We start from the raw sequence: 17,814 nt of genomic DNA, 5'->3' as shown, positions 1-17,814 counted from the left end.
GGGGAATCCAACACTTTCTTCATCGATTCTGGCAGCATTGAATACCAGAAGAAGGTTCGAGTCAGCATTATGTGAGATTACGTGGCACAACACACTAGCTTCAGGGGGTAAAGGAGTTTCTGTCTCCCTGTCTGTTTATCTATCTGTCTGTCTATCTATCTGTCTGTCTATCTGTTTCTCTGTGTGTCTGTCCATCTGTGTATTTCTCTATCCCTCTGTCTGCCTACCTCCCTGTCTATGTTTATCTGTCAGTCTGTAACTGTTTGTTTGGGAATCTATTAGTCTACCAGTCTATTTCTATCTGTCTGTCTGTCTACCTGTATATCTATCTATCTGTATCTGTCAAGACTATGTGAGGCGTGGCAGCAACTAAATCTCGTGTTTCATATAGCCAAGTATCTTAAGGTATCATCATCATCATCATCATCATCATCATCATCATCATCATCATCATCATCATCATCACCACCACCACCACCACCACCACCACCAGTAAAAGAATAGTCATTGCGGTAAAGCATGCAAGTACAGCGTGACGTCAGCGTGTTAGGAATCCAACGACGAAGACAAAAGTTCGCTTGATAATTCACCTCTTCTACGTGTCACTTCCCTCTGCTGGCTAAGTGAGAGAGAGAGAGAGAGAGAGAGAGAGAGAGAGAGAGAGGGTATGTTTCTCTGGTCATAGATGATTGTATTTGATGTGATGTGTCAGGGAGGAAAGTGACGGACATGCCATAAGTGTGAAGTAGAAGCAGTGGAAGTAGACGCAGTGGATGTTGACGCAGCGGAAGTAGCCACAGTAGCAGTAGACGCAGTAGAAGTAGACGTAGTGTAAGTAGAGGCAGTAGAATAGTCGCCAAACTGTTGTCCTTCACTGTCCAGGGCACAGCACACACCAAACGTTCCTGCGTGTTGGTGCTGCTGAAGGCCAGGGGAACAGAACATGTTAACCGCGTCACACTAACCACATTTTTTTTTTCTCCATGTGTTCCTTGCTGCCACTTTACGATTTTATTCAGTTTAGGAAGAACCTTTAATATATTTGTTGGTTACCTCGATCTGTGTGGCCAAGCAGACCCGTCGACCACAGGTAAACAACTGGTTCTGCGGGGCCGTCCTACATATACGGTACAGTAATACATTATGCAGCGCCTCACCAGGGTCAGATCAGGGTCCTTTCCATGGCGAGGTGAGGTGCACGGGAAAAATGGGGAGGTTTAGGTCCCGGGTGGGCTTCGCAGCTGCTCCCCTCCCTTTCAGCGCCACATTTAAAAGCCATAGGAGTTAATGGAGGGTACAGTCCCAAACGTTTCTCCTTGGCTGAGTGAAACTATGTGGAAATAGTAGTGATAAACTGGGAAATACCGACACGCCATCGGACTGAATGAGTTAAAACTGAATCAAAGGTCGTAGTCATATTTTCCCTTGATCTTAAGATGTTTTTTAAGATATTTTTTTTTATCCCCACCTGTGCAGCTTATAACTTGCACATTACTTTTCATATTTTAACGACCTAAAATTGCAGTCTCTCACATCAACATAACTACGCTGTGTTTAACTTGGCCTAAAATTGTCATCTGTATCTTGAATGCTGAGCTGAAACACTAGATTAACATTAGAATATGGTGCGAGTCACGAAGAAGTGCTATGGGTAGGATATAGGGATGAAGAGCCTTAGCACTGTCTTCATCCACCAATGAACTGCATGAAATAAGCCGCAGAAGAACAGAAATCAGGTCCCAGTGAAGGAGAAAAAAAATATAACAGTTCCAAGTTTTCCAGTTCCTTCGTTAGACCGCATTTAGAATTCATTGTTCAGTTCTGGTCATCGTAAGAACATAATGAGAGAACAGGAAAGAGTGTCATTATTGATACTCTACCAGGAAAGCTTAGTAAGAACATTATCTAATCTTTACCTTGTTCTCTTTAACTAGGCGTAAAAATGCCTTCTCTCCATTTGAACGCTGAGTTAACGATAGATTAACACTGTAATATGCTGCTAATCACGAAGAAGTGGTATGGAAAGGATGAAGAACCGTAGTAGTGTATGGATTATTTTTCTTATTCTTTTGTTTTTTCTTTCATCTTTTCTGTTATTGTAAAAAACAAAAAAAATTGTCCTTTCTGACCCCTTGGTACGGGAAATACGCTGCAATAGGACGAAAATATCCACCATATCATTTGAAACCATAGATAAAAATGATAAAGGTTTCAGATATCATGCTAATACTGCAGTTTATAAAGGCGTGGCAATGAATCAGTTATATTACACAAGAGGAAGGTACGTGAAGAGACAGACTGACAAATGAGGAAGTGAAGGAGTGTTGTGGTGTGGATGTGGATTGATAGAAAGCATTAGGAGAAATACAATAAAGTGGTTTGGCCATGTGGAGAGGATGGAGAGTGAGAGACTAACGAGGAGGGTGTATATGAGTGAGGTGGAGGTGGGGGAGGGGGGAGGGGGAGACCAAGGATGAGATGGAGGGATGGAATGAAGAGGTACTGTACATGAGAGAAGGGTGTGTGAGCTGTGGGAAGGGCAGCGTAATGACAGGGGAGAGGGCGGCATGGAGACGATTTGTTTGTGGCCACTTCTTACGGGATTAAGGCGCCTGGCAATAGATAGATAGATAGATAGAAGAAATGACTACAGTATAAAGTGATAGTGTGTTAGCAAACGTTTCCCGCCCACGTGAAGCAAACCATTTCCTCTTCGACGCCACCCACCATAACTCACTGGGCTTAGGGCACGTATTCTCGTTGGTTAAGGAAGCTTCCGAGCACCTTTTCCCAAGCGATTTATTTTGCCTGTTGCACCCTACTGTCCTATTCTGCGTAATACAAGTCCTTCATACATCTTCATACTCTTCATAAATAATGTACAAAATGATATTATCCTGCCGTATCGAAAAATAAATCGCTAAGGAAGAGGTGCTAGGGAGCTTCCTTGCCCGACGAGAATACAGGTCAAGGAGGCTTCGGCCCCCTATCTCGTCGGGTATGAAGGCTGCCTAACACCTTTTCCTTAGCGATTTATTTTTGGATTTGGCTGGTTTTCCTTTTATATGTTTGTTTATGTACAGTAGAGTGTGGCGATATTGAGAGGATTTATTTAACACAGAATAGGACAGTAAGGTGTAATCAGCCAAATAAATCGCCTGGGAAAAGATGTTAGGGCCTTAGTTAGTACCTTTCCTTACCCATCCCGGTTCACGAGAAAGAGTCAGATTTACCTGTCACCCTCTTACCGAGAATCTACAGTAGTCAGACATGATAACGACTGACGGGGAATGATCGTGGCGTTGTGATAAGAGATACACTGTACACCCCTTCGCCACTCGTACCTCTCCAGAATGGGATAGCGGTAAATTCAGCCTATCACTCTCCCTCTTAGACTGTCCGTGGCTGTAGAAGATGAGATAGAGACTGATAGGTGAATGACTGTGGCGGTGATGTAAGAGATACTGACTCCTGTTCTCTCGTTCTTCTCCAGCATTGGATAGGGGTAATTTCATCCTATCACTCTCCCTTTAAGACTGTCCGTGGCTGTAGAATACGTGATAGGGATTAATAATGGGGTTATCATTTGAGTGAGATAAAGGTAAGACTTCTCATACTTCTCTAGCATGGGATAGGGGTAAATTTAATCTATCGCTCTCCCCTCTAGACTGTTCGTGCCTGTACAAGACGCGATAGGGAGTGATAGTAGGGTTATCATTTCGGTGAGATACAAGAGGGTGGGGTGATGTAATGGCGGCGGCTGGGTGACACACGAGAAAATGCGCCATATTATCCTGTTAAGAAAAAATGTAAATAATAGAGCGTCTTCAGTGTAAATGAAGGACTGTCTTAAGTAAATATGTAAATGATAGAGACAAAGGTTAGGTACTTACTAACTGGCTCCTATGACTCACCGTATTAACACAAGCCTCCTGACACCATTTCCTAAGCGATTTATTTTGTTTCTTATACCTTACTTCCTGTTCTGTGTTATATAAATCCTTATAATATAATATCACCATACTCTGCATTAATAACGTCCAAAAGGATATTAACCAGTCGTATCCAAAAATAAATAGCCAAGGAAGAGGTGTTAGGGAGCTTCCTTATCCGACGAGAACATGACACATTTGTTTTTAGGTGAGAAATGTGTGTGTGTGTGTGTGTGTGTGTGTGTGTGTGTGTGTGTGTGTGTGTGTGTGTGTGTGTGTGTGAATAAGTGTGAAGAGAAGAGTGAATGGTTGAGAGGCTGCAAAATAAGTATGAATAGAAGAGTAAGTAGTCATATTAATTTCACCTTAACTTGACCCAGATTTTCGCCCTTTTGCAGCTTATTTCTTGTGGCCCAGTGGCAGAAAGTGGCAATACTCCGGCTTTACATCCTTTCTACAGCACTTCTTCGTGACTAGCATCATATTCTAGCTTTAGTCAATTGTTAGAAAGAATTCAGGATGGAGAGATGGCAATTTTAGGCCAAGTCAGTGGAGAAGGAGTATAGTTTCACGGGGGAAGGAAGTGGGTGAAGTGTTTAGCGTGTTATGCCAACAGGGGGGAGTGAAGCGAAGAAGTGTGCACAGCGGAAAACACACACACACACACACACACACACACACACACACACACACACACACGACCAAAATATCACCTTCTCTCCACGCTGGCGATAATAATAAAAAAAAAACAGGAAACACTATCAGATAACTCCTATCGACATGTAAAAAAATAAATAAATAAAAGGATCATAATCATCATCATCATCATCATCATCATCTCCGACCTCCCAAAAAAGGACGGGGTGAGAGAGAGAGAGAGAGAGAGAGAGAGAGAGAGAGAGAGAGAGAGAGAGAGAGAGAGAATTTTCCACGTCACTGTGCGGTAAAGGGTTAAGGGTCACGTCATGCGCATGGAAGTTGTCCTGTCATGATGTGTCACGTGTACAGTGTGTGTGTGTGTGTGTGTGTGTGTGTGTGTGTGTGTGTGTGTGTGTGTGTGTGTGTGTGTGTGTGTGTGTGTGTGTGTATCACGTGTGCAGTGTGTGTGTGTGTGTGTGTGTGTGTGTGTGTGTGTGTGTGTGTATCACATGTGCAGTTTGTGCGTGTGTGTGTGTGTGTGTGTGTGTGTGTGTGTGTGTGTGTGTGTGTGTGTGTGTGTGTGTGAGAGATAGAATGACGATACAACTAACAAGGAAAATTAAGACACTTTGATTTACCTTTCTTTTCCTCTCCTCTTCTCTCACCCTCCCTTCCCTCCCTTTCGCCCTATCTCTCTCTTCCATTTTCGCCTCCTCCCTTCCAAAGCCCCCCTCCTCTTTCCCTCTCCATCTCTTCCTCCCCCCCCCACTCCTTCCCCCGAAGCTCCTTCACTCCCCTCTCATCCCTCTTCCTTCATTTCTCCTTCCTCCCTTCCCCTCTTTTTCCACCTATCCCTCACCCCTCCTCTTCTCCATCTCCCCCTCCCCATTTCCATTTTCCTTTCCTTTTCCCCTTCCTCCCTCTCCACCTCCTTCTTCTTTTCCCTCCTTCTTCCCTCTTCCCCACCCCTTCCTTCCCCTCTCCCCCTCCAGCCATCATCCTCACCCGCATTACTCACTCTGATAAACAAACAATGCATATACTCCTTTCACCTCCAATTGGCATGGATTTTCGTCCTTTTGCGGCTTCTTTCATGTAGCTCAGTAGCAAAAATGGACGGTACTACGGCTCTACATCCTTTCCATAGCACTTATTCGTGACTAGCATTGTATTCTTGTATTAATATATTACTACAGCTCAGCAATTCAAGACGGAGAGATGTCAATTTTAGGCCAAGTTAAAGTCAATGGAATATAAAAATGGGTTAGTGAGAGAAGGCAATTTTAGGCCAAGTTAAAGTGAAAAGAGTATTGAAAGGGGTTAGGCAGGATCTATAAACACACACACACACACACACACACACACACACACACACACACACACACACACACACACACACAAGCAGGAGAACTACCGGTATCGCAAGAGTGTCCTGCGTCATGGAGCCTCTGACGTCATCATGTAATCCTTTCCCTGAGCTACGTGCAATCCAGAATTTTGCTTAAGCAAGCCCTGGGGAGACTGTTATTCTCACCGACAAGGAGAATATGCTTTCACCCCTGTTTGTTTGGTAGTTTATTTGTCTCTTAGCAGGGTTACTCGAAAACTAAAAGAGAGATTTGGACCAAATTTGGTGGGTAGATACCCCACATCCCAGGGAACAATCGATTAACTTTTGGCACCGATCTGAATCGTATCACATATTCTGGATCCGGAAAACACTTTTTGTGAAACCCTAATCAGTGATGAGAAAACCTAACTCATTATGAAGAATGGTCTGGAAATTACGTTGCACTTGTCGGAGAGATGCGCTCCACTGAGTGCCCCTCATGTTCTTGTTGTTGTTATTAATATTATTATTGTTGCTGTTGTCATTTTCGGAGTGTATACAGAATCCCTCATTCCTCTCCTCCTTTTATCATCAGCCTCACAAAAGAAGAGGAAGAGAAGCCCTGTGTTCGAAAATCATTAGGGAGAGACATACGGACCGCGCCGCCTTTAGAGATGCCCCCTTATCCTTAAAAAATCATTCCTCTGATAGATTTATTAAAGATGGCGTCAAACCCTTACATTTTAATTGATCTTTCTTAAGGTGAATGAAGTCTTGTGAAGAATTTTGAAAATCTTGTTACAGTAGAGGTTGTAGTGATTGTTGAAAGTTTTGGTGGTGTGTGTGTGTGTGTGTGTGTGTGTGTGTGTGTGTGTGTGTGTGTGTGTGTGTGTGTGTGTGTGTGTGTGTGTGTGTGTGTGTGTGTGTGTGTGTGTGTGTGTGTGTGTGTGTGTGTGTGTGTGTGTGTGTGTGTGTGTGTGTGTGTGCTAAAAGTTATCCTGTGTGTATGTGTGCGTGCTAAAAGTTATCCTGTGTGTGTGTGTGTGTGTGTGTGTGTGTGTGAGGTAGACAAAGAAGGATCACCATCATCCTGACCTTTTTCCCAAGCCCATTAGACAGTAATAATCATAATAATTGTCTTCTGTAGCTAATAATTATATGGAGATAAATATAATTATAATGTTAGTATTTAAGACTACGGTAATATTCAGTGACAGATGAAAAGATATACAGTATAGCGACAATAATTACGACTAATAACATCTACACGGTAATAAAAAATAATTAAACTACACATAAAACACGTAATTAAAACACTCAGATTAGGCGTATAAGTTAACACACCCATATCAGCACCCACCTGTCCTGTCCTCACCTGAGCCGTGACGTCACCGGCCCCAGTGATGACGTAAACACAACTACGTCATCAAGCGCTTGCCACGTCGTCGTCTTCGGCTGTAGTCTTTCCATAGATTCATAAGCGTAGTTTTGCAATTCTAACTTCACTTGTTCCAGTTTCGGACCCCAGTGAAACGCTAATTATTTTTCCTTTTCACCGTTCAAACAAGTGTATATTTAACTTTTTCCATCGTTGTACAGGAGCTCTTATAACTACAAACGTCAGATGCGAATTGGTTAAGTGTGCGAGGGTCTGTGAAATGCGCCAAGGATGAAACTGGGAGGCTGAGAGCAACACACCTTCCCTCCACCACGACCAAAGCCACACTGAGCTCCCTGTTGTCAGCTGCTCGCGCCCAAACTTCCCAGCTGATTGTGCTTTCAGGAGCGATAAAGTTAGATAGATAGAGACACAGAGCGAGGGAGGTGAGAGAGATAGAGGAGTAGGAACAAGGAAGAGAGGAGGAGGGGAGAGAAGACGAGATTGGTAACAGGAAAAGAGGAGAAAGGAGGAAAGAGGAGGAAAATGAAACAGAGATCAAGGAACATACAAGAAAAGGGAAGAAGGGAGAGAAGACGAGAGGGAGGAGAAAGAAGAAAGAGAGAAGAGGAGAGGAAAGAGAAGGAAGAAGAGAGGAGAGAGGGATGACTCAGGAGGAGAGGATAGAGAAGTAAGTGAGGAGGGAGAGAGAGAGGAGGATATCGAAGGAAGATAAGAAAAGAGAAGAGGAGAGAAGAAAAGGATGAGAGAGAGAGAGAGAGGGTAACAGTAGGAAAACATGACACAGCGTTGGTAATTCTGTGGCTACCTTAATGCGTACACACACACACACACACACACACACACACACACACACACACACACACGAAATCTCTCTCTCTTTCTCTCTCTCTCTCTCACTGACATTTACACAAGAAACTGGATTGATAGAGGTATTGTTCTCTTACGTCTGAAACTATTATTATTATTATCATTATTATTATTATTATTATTATTATTATTATTATTATCATAATTATTCCTCTTGTTGCTGCTGTTGTTGTTTTCCTTCTTTCTTCTTCTTCGTTGCAGTATATTATGAAACTACTTTAGCTATTTTTACCAGCATGAAGAGAGAGAGAGAGAGAGAGAGAGAGTAATGAGGAAAACACTCCAAGACAGGGAGAGGGAGGGTTAAGGAGGGAGTGAAGGAGGGAGGGAGAGTGATGCGGGGTAAAACAGAATGAGGCAGAGTGAGTGAATCAGAGTGAGCTGGGGGTGAGGGAGAATGAAGTAGGCAGAGGGGAGGGGGGGCGGAGGCTGGGCTGGAGATGAGGCAGGGCTTTGGCGAGGCACTAATGAGGTTTGAGGTAAGGAGTGGGTAGAGTAAGGCAGGACACTTAACTAAGACAGGGCTGGGGCGAGGCAGGACTGGGGCGAGGCAGGACTGGGGCGAGGCAGGACTGGGGTGAGGCAGGGCTGGGGTAAGGCAAGTGTGGGGTGAGGCAGGGCTGGGGTGAAGCAAGGACAGAGAACGTAAAACCGTAAGAAGAGAGGATAACTGCAGTAGGCCAGGTGTCCCGTGCAAGGCAACTCCTACATGAGTGTGGCTACGAGATTAAGACAAGGAGAACAGACGAAGGCTCTCATCCCCCCAGCAAACCCTCCAACCAAAACCGCCTGGGAAAAATAAAAAGAAACACCTCACAGTATAAGAGAAAAAAATTTAAATAATTAAAGCTGATGCGGAAATTTGATACGAAAGTGGGAAAGAAGAGAAAAGCCTGCCGTAATGAAACCTAAAAAGGAAAAACAGTGAATCAGTAACTGGGACATTTTTCATAACCAAGTCTTTCCTGTCATATGTTTATCTAACGTAGGCTTGAAGCTGTCAATAGAAGGAGCAGCAACTACATTTTCCTTCTTATATCTGGTAGATTCTTTGCATCAATCCAAACTTGATGTTAGAGGTTTATGAAAGGAGTTGTTACTATTTTCTGTACATCTAACACAACCTCAACAAACCCCCACCAACTCCTTGTCTATTGTCCTTGCTAAGACAGTACCATAACTCCCTCTCTACTAAGATGAGTCCCACCCCAACTATACATGGCTCTCCGTCCATAAACCCTGCCTTGTACTACCTTTCAAGACGGCAATTAAAACCTATCGCCCTGCTCAGCCATTCCCTCCCAACCCCTCTTCTAGGCCAAAAACAAACTACTACAGGGTTCCCTCCCATCGCTCTAACCTTATCCAGCATATCCTTGTACTCCTGGCACAGCACCTCACACCTACGCCTACCAATATCGTTTCCTCCTACATCGAAGCAGACACTGGGTTTATCTCCACTGTCCTTCACTATGCTGTCAGTTTTTTCCCAACACATTTATCACTCTGACCTCGGGGAGAGAAGATTTTTTTAAAGATACGTAAGGATTTCCGTGTCTAAATTTTTAACCTGAGAGTTTTGATCTTTGTACCTGCATTTGTACGTCGGGAAACAGCAGCAGCAACAGGTTGACATCTACTGCCACTAGACCCTCACACTCCACTTCATTCTCAACCACTCCCTCTCATGCACCACTCAATGCATTCTCACACCTCACACTCACTTGCATCTTAAGACTGACCTTGTTGCACGCTTATTCACAAGTGTCCATCTTTCAGCCTTCCTCTCATCTTAAACCTCAAGCAACTCTTCTACTCAGCCTTTTCTTGCCTGACAGTTTGTATCCCCTGCTTTAAACTGAGAATTTCTCCAGGGAGGCGAATGAGCGACTTCAGAGAGGCGAATTAGTCAGGCAGGCGTATGGGTAGGAAAAGTTTGGGGTGCGACAGGGGGTTAGGAAGTGCTAGGGTGAGGCAGGGAGGGGGGTCAGGCAGGGGAGGCGTGAGACAGAAGGTGTGAGGCAAGCGGGGTGAGGCACGGACGGGGGGGTGGGGATAAGGGGGCGTGAGACAAAGGGTGTGAAGCAAGTGGGGTGAGGCAGGATGGGGTGGGGTGAGGCAGGGAGAAGGTGGGGATAGGGAGGCATGAGACAAGGAGTGTATGACAAGCGGGTTGAGGCAGGGTGGGGTGAGGTGAGGCAGGAAGGGAGTGGGGTGAGGCAAGGAACACGTGAGCAGTCCATTCACCCCGTTGATCACGTGTGTTGCCTAGTCACCGTGACTGGCACATCCGGGCACACAGGCAGGGTGGCAAGCAGGCTTTAGGAAGGGTGTAGGTAGGCAAAGAGTAGGCAGGCAGGGTGTAGGTAGGCTAGTAGGCAGGATGGCAGTCAGGGTGATAGGCAGGGTGTAGGCAGGGTGTAGGCAGGGTACAGGCAGGCAGGGAGAGATAAGTATGCAAAGGGAAATATGAAGGGAGGCGGGGGGGGGGGAGGATAAGGTAGTAGGGAGGCAGGGAGGTAGAGGTAGATAGGGGAAGGTAGACAGGGAGAGCACTAGGAGGGAAAGGTACAAGGGAGTGCAGATGAAAGCAAACAACAACACACCTTATGGTCCTTTCGAGGCTGTTTGTTACAGAGTAGACTATGACTATAAGATCTAATTCCACATATTGAAGGATAAGGATAGTAAAGAAGTTACAAAGGGAGATTAAAAGGGAGATAGTTGGAAGGTAGAAAGGGAGAGGTAGACAGAGGAGGTAGGTAGGGGGAGTTACGAAGGCAGGTAGACAGGTAGAATAGTGGGAGATAAAGGGGGAGAGGTAGACAGGGAGAGGGAAGTAGGCAGGTAGGTAGAGGAGAAGAGTGAGAGAGAGAGAGAGAGAGAATGCCTCCCTCCCTAACTTGTCCAGTCACCATGATGTATTACCTCCTTCTCTTTCTCTCCCTCCCTCTCTCTTTTTCCTTCCCTCCTTCCCCCCCTCGCTCCCTACCTCCCTCCTTCCTTCATTCTCTTCCTCCTTACTCTCTCTCTCTCTCTCTCTCTCTCTCTCCAGTTACTAGGTAAACAGAGGGTAGCGTGGGCCTGCTCCCCACCATTCCACGAGAGAGAGAGAGAGAGAGAGAGAGAGAGAGAGAGAGAGAGCATATTACATAGATACGAACGTTCTTCCCTACCTCTGGGGCGGACATTAACAACAACAAAAATAATGATAATAATAATAATAATAATAATAATAATAATAATAATAATAATAACAATAACAATAGTTTTCATAGTAGTAGTAGTAGTAGTAGTAGTAGTAATAGTGCGCTTCTCAAATTAAAAAGAAAAAAAAATAGTCGTATAGGTAAGCATCAAATCCCTCTTCCCTACCCACCCGTCCTTCCGAACTAAGCCATGCAGGAAACAGAGAGAAGCAACACCCTGCAAGGCGAAAATGCGTGAGGGAAATTTTGTAGGAACGGTGGAAAGTAGTATGAAAAATTAAACGTATTTTGTTTTACATTTTTTTGTGGGATACAGAGGATAGGGCAGTGATGACGGTGATGGTGGCGGTGGTGGTGATGGTGGTGGTGGTGGTTGTGATGGTGGTGGCGGTGATTTGATGATGATGATGATGGAGGTTGTGGTGGTGAGTGATGATGATGATGGAGGTTGTGGTGGTGAGTGATGATGATGATGGAGGTTGTGGTGGTGAGTGATGATGATGATGGAGGTTGTGGTGGTGAGTGATGATGATAATGGAGGTTGTGGCGGTGAGTGATGATGATGGTGTTGGTGGTAGTTGTAATGGTGGTGATGACAGTAATGATGACGACGATGATGATGACGACGACGACGACGACGATGATGATGATGATGATGTTGGTGATGATGACGATGATGATGATAAACAAAAGCTTAATCCGTGGACGTAAACGATACACTAAATTTCGCGCCACAAATGCTCCGACAGCGAAATTAAAACTCCCCTGACCGGCACAACTCTGCTACGTCACACTGATGCAGGTGACGTCACGCGGTATCATTCTGTCTAGAGTGAGCACTGGAGCCTGAGAGTGTTAATATGGTGAGGAATAAGCATCAGTGTGTGAAGTGTTCCCCCGACCTACCCTAAGTCACCTAGCTACCTGATTTATATGGAGTATGGTAACCTGTCCTGCCCTGTACGTGATCATGCCTTGATTAATGTGTCCTGCCTTGTCCTGCCCTACCCTGTCTTGTCCTCCCTTGCCCTGCCCTGCCCCCCAGTGCTCGTCCCTGTCCTCCCTTGCTCTGTCCTGCCCTCCAATGACAAGCCCTGCCCTTTCCTGCTTTGCCCTGCCCTGCCCTTTCCTGTTTTGCCCTGCCCTGCCCTTTTCTGTTCTGCCCTGTTCTCCCCTGCCCTGCCCTCCCATGCCCGGTCCTGCAATCCCTTGCCCTGCCTTGCGTTGCCCTTGTAACTGCCTATACTGCTCCTCGCTGCCCCACCTTGCCCTCCTACCTTTGACCTGCCCTGCCCTGCCCTGCCTTGCTTTGTACGTGATCATCCCTGCATTGCTCTGCCCTGCCCCACCCAGCCCTTCCCTGAACGTGATCTTGCCGATATTACCCTACCCTACCCTACCGTACCCTACCCTACTCAACCCTACACAACCCTACCCTACCCTCGACCCAACTCAGCCCTACTCTACCTTCTACCCAGCGTAGCCCTACCTTACCCTCTACCCAACGCTGCCCTACCCTACCCTACCCTACCCTACTCTACTCTACCCTATCCTACCTTACCCTACCCTACCCAACCTTACCCAGCCCAACCCTACCCTACCCTACCCTACCCTACCCTACCCTACCCTACCCTACCCTACCCAACCTTACCCTACCCTACCCTACCCTTCCCCGTTATAATGCTTACTCAGCGACTTAGTCCTGCACAGGCTATTATTATTACCTAACATGTTTGTCATATGCCGCTATCAGTGTGTGTGTGTGTGTGTGTGTGTGTGTGTGTGTGTGTGTGTGTGTGTGTGTGTGTGTGTGTGTGTGTGTGTGTGTGTGTGTGTGTGTAATATAAACTGCTACTATACACCAGTAGAATATATTTAGCCTACCTATAGAATGCATATATCTGTAGTCTAGATCATGTGTAGACTTGATAGATACATAGACAGATAGATAGACAGATAGACAGTTAGATAGATGGGATATATATACATGTGGAATATATACGTGTATAATGTGTATGTAATGGAGTGTTAACAGATAAGAACATTGTCACAACATAAAAAGTCATCGTGATATGGATAGTATTACTGTAGGTTACCTCACTCACTCACTTCCCCCCCTCCCTTCCTCTCTTTCTCTCTCTCTCTCTCTCTCTCTCTCATACACACACACACACACACACACACACACACACACACACACACACACACACACACACACACCTTTACCCATATAACTGACCCCTATTGTCCCTTTTGTCATTTAAGCCTGTCCGGAGAGAGAGAGAGAGAGAGAGAGAGAGAGAGAGAGACAGAGACAGACAGACAGACAGACATAATCCAACTATCAACATAAACCTCCTCGTTCTTTTAAATAAAAGAGATAACAGCCATTTAAGATTACAAACACTCAGATAATAACACTGAAAATATAAGACAAATTAGCCCCCGTTTTAATAAGGCAATTAGTATATTATCAAGCATCAGCTGGGTTAATTTACCGTGTTTAGTTACTGATAAGAAAATGACTGTTTGCACTTGGCTTGGTTTGAGTTTACAATTCAGGGGACACGGTGGACATACATCTAGGCTCATATTTAAGTCCTGTGTGTGTGTGTGTGTGTGTGTGTGTGTGTGTGTGTGTGTGTGTGTGTGTGTTAATTTGACACACGCACACACACACATGTAAGTAGTTCTGTACTCATAGTGATTGTAATTGCACCCCCAGGCTCAACTGATTGCCTGCCCGATAGACTGAGAGTCAAAAATCTGTCCGTCTTCCACAGGTCCACCATCCTTCTTTTCGGGGATAGGGAGGGAATTGAGGGACGTTTGTATCACCGGGCAGCTCCAGTACCCTGCCGTATCAGTGCTATCACGTGAAGGCTTCCCTGTCCAGCAGTAAGTAGGTTTGTTTTCAGTTTTATTAAGTAGAAATATCTCAGCTGACTCCAGACGCACACTCAGTTTTACCCTCTTGCTCTTGGTAATTTGAGAGACATAAGTAAACAAACAGATTTAAGTGGCCTTGTTTCGTGTTACATTTTCTGCTGGTCAAAGAAATACACCTCAGCCGACATGTAGACCTATTCTCAGTTTTGTTGTCTTTCTTGTTGTAATTAGAGACATAGGAAGTTGCCAAAGGAACATGTGTTTGGCCGCCCCCCATCAGTCAGACCATCCCTCCCCCCCCACGAGTTCCCCCTCATTTATATTTAAGGTATATTCAAGGTGTCCATACAGGTTCCCCCCCCCCACATTAAGGCTGGACCCCCCCGCCTTTGTGAAGACTATCCCACTGTGGGCATGAGTACGCAAATATTGCTGCCCTTGTGTTTCACGGTACATTTTATTCAGGTCGAGAAAACACGTCTCTTCTGACAAGTACTTGCACTTTTTTTTTTTTCCAATAGGTTTAAATACACAAATTTAATATGGTCATCAGTGCACCGTAACAGTGTACATCAGATCAAGTGAAGAAAAAAAAAAATCTTTGCAGACATGTAACACTCTCAGTTTTTTTCCTCTTTTTCTTGGTAATCTGAGAGACGTAAGTACACAAACAAATTGAAGTGGGCTTATGTTTTGGTCCGGCAATGCTGGAGGGAAGGGACGAGGGGGGCCAGATAACGTTGCCAGCCGCATGAGAGCTCCCGCCCGCCAAAAGCTTGACTTGGCTAATCATCGTGACTTCGGTAGACTTAACACTATCACCTTGAGGGGCGTGGGAGCATTAAACGATATTTTTTTTCTTTACACGAGACGTTTTATGATTTAATATTTATAGGACATTAAGTGGCGGATTTTTACCTATTTTTTAATGCATTTGGGAGAAAGTTAAGGTGTGGTCCATTCGGTGATTTTTTTTTTCTGGGTGGGGGGGGAGAGAGCGTTTCTATTATGTCACGTGACTCAGCATGGCGGTGTTGTCAGCTGCGTGATGACTTGCCTGGTGTAGGGAATGTCAGCATGAGTTAGCACATCCGGAGAGAAAAGTCTAAGGGGAAAACACGCCTTCGTTTAGTCTTCCTGCCGCATCTCATCACTCACGTCGGCCCCGTTATCTGTGTGGCATAGGGGGTATCGTAACAACCCCTCCTTTGCGATTTACTTTGTTGCTCTGCGTAGTTCAGTAGCGATGTTCGGATACTGGCTTTAGCATAGGAGGCTCCCTAGCACCTCCTCCTAAGCGGTTTAATTTATCTTTTATACACCAACACTTTCTTGTATGTCTGTATCGTTCTAGGTTTGCCGTGGTTTGCGTCAGTAACATATAAAAGGGTACTGAGGTGTAAAATGGAGACTAAATCGCTAAGGAAGAGGTGTTAAGCAATCTCCAAACAGTGGCATAATCAGGTCTCGATGGATGGGGGGGGGGGAACAATGCTACACACTGTACACACATAATTATCAGAAATTTAAAGTAGGGGGGGAGTTAGTGGGGGGGCCAAGGGTGTGACTGGACGGGGGGTGAATTCCACCCCCCCCCCCCGTAGCTGCGTCCCTGGTTGCGTGGGGGGAAGGGGGGTGTCACTGAAATTCCTTTGAACGATTTCCTTCAAGGTGATCATCCTTTCTTAGCTGACCTTGCCGTCCCGCTTAGACGATGACCAGCATGATGATTACCAAATGAACTTTTCCCTCAAGAACGATTGTCTAAATATCACCATATACCAAAGTAACTCTCTCTCTCTCTCTCTCTCTCTCTCTCTCTCTCTCACACACACACACACACACACACACACACACACACACACACACACACACACACACACACACACCACTCTGCTAGGTGAATGGAGGGTTAACGATCCCAGAATTACCACTCAAATTGTTCATACCACCCCAATAAAAATCGTCTCGCATCATATACCACCTGAGGACTGTCCCGGCCATGAGCGTGTCAATAAATACCCTATATATTTACACCAGATCTGAATAAAATTGTCTATGTTAGCTGGAATAAAATTAGACAGAAAACGGGACCTGGGCTGGCATTCTCGCTGGTTAAGGAGGCTCCCTAACAACTTTTCCTAAGCGATTTATTTTGCGAAACGTTACACGTTACTGTCCCCTTCTGTGCGTTGCATAAATCTACGATGTTGTTATACTCAGCATAATAATATATAAATAAATCGCCAAGGAAAAGGTGTTAGGAAGCTTCCTTAACTGACAAAACGAAACCCGGTTAGAGAAAGGCTAAAAAATGTCATGGAGGGCTAGTAAATAGCTCTGACAGAGAGAGAGAGAGAGAGAGAGAGAGAGAGAGAGAGAATTGAACTGAATTGAAATATTTATTGTAAAAGATACAGAGCGGTAATACAACAAAAGAGGGTGGTGGGTCTTGCCACACACCTTCTTCAGAAAATACAGTTATATACAGTTAGTTCGTGGGTGTGGTCACACCGTGGTTTTTGTGTGGAGAGAGAGAGAGGAGAGAGAGAGAGAGAGAGAGAGAGAGAGAGAGAGAGAGAGAGAGAGAGAGAGAGAGAGCCACACCGTGGTTTTTGGGTGGAGAGAGAGAGAGAGAGAGAGAGAGAGAGAGAGAGAGAGAGAGCCACACCGTGGTTTTTGGGTGGAGAGAGAGAGAGAGAGAGAGAGAGAGAGAGAGAGAGAGACAGACAGACAGAGACAGACAGACAGACAGAGAACCACACCGTGGTTTTTGGGTGGAGACAGACAGACAGACAGACAGAGAGAGAACCACACCGTGGTTTTTGGGTGGAGAGAGAGAGAGAGTTTAAAATATTTCTACTAACCAGTGGACGGAGACTTCAGCTGACACAACAACAAATACTGACTACGGATCCAAACTTTAGCCAGTTGGGAACAACGAGCCTAATAACACTTTAAGCCCGAATGAATACCAAAAAGTAAACAAAGAAGGATGGAAAGAAAGAAACCGACTTGAGCTGTGTCAGAAATTAACTGAAAACTTCAAGGCTGCCCGACAATACTCAGTTTTGACAACAAGGATGACATGGATGAATGGCAGTGGTGGGAGTGGATCATACTTGGGCCACATCCATCTCTTCCAGTTCGAAGACTCTCCTGAGTTGAATTAAATCGTCTGGAGAGAGCAAGAATAAATTTGGAAAATAGCCATAGTCGTTGTTAATGACCTTAGGGAAAATTATAGCTAAAAAAAGAATTCTGACGCGAGAGCAGTACAAGCACATTGAGAGAAAACGAAGCAGATTTTAGGGTAACCTCAGTTAACAATCAGGGTAAGTTAAATTTTTAAACTGCCTGTCGTAAATCAATCGTTTCTGCATATTTCCACCACCCAAAACACGCTAATTTTGATTTTAGTTAGAGTTAGTCCGATAATTACCACGTCATTGGCTAAAACCAGGGGTGTCAAACCCTTGTCACGTGCTCCTCTGCTAAATTCTCCCAGCTCTTTAGATCTCCTGTGATTTAATCTCCATACCTCGA

At 45.0% G+C, this 17,814-nt stretch overlaps 1 protein-coding gene across 1 annotated transcript in view; it reads right to left on the bottom strand.

Moving 5' to 3' along the window:
- LOC145399651 (kelch-like ECH-associated protein 1B) overlaps positions 1 to 7,292 on the bottom strand; it is a 42,690-nt gene extending 35,398 nt beyond the window's left edge. Inside the window, exon 1 of the mRNA XM_080272193.1 lies at positions 7,262 to 7,292. The gene's annotated coding sequence lies outside the window, so the exon portion shown is untranslated. The remainder of the gene's footprint in view (positions 1 to 7,261) is intronic.
- Positions 7,293 to 17,814: the final 10,522 nt, after the last annotated feature.

This window comes from Coenobita brevimanus, chromosome 50 (genome assembly GCF_032717465.1).
Source record: "Coenobita brevimanus isolate Jiangsu-jjx chromosome 50, ASM3271746v2, whole genome shotgun sequence".
Classification (NCBI taxonomy): domain Eukaryota; kingdom Metazoa; phylum Arthropoda; class Malacostraca; order Decapoda; family Coenobitidae; genus Coenobita; species Coenobita brevimanus.
The sequence above is the reverse complement of the archived record's forward strand: the minus strand, read 5'-3'. Positions and strand labels throughout refer to the sequence as shown.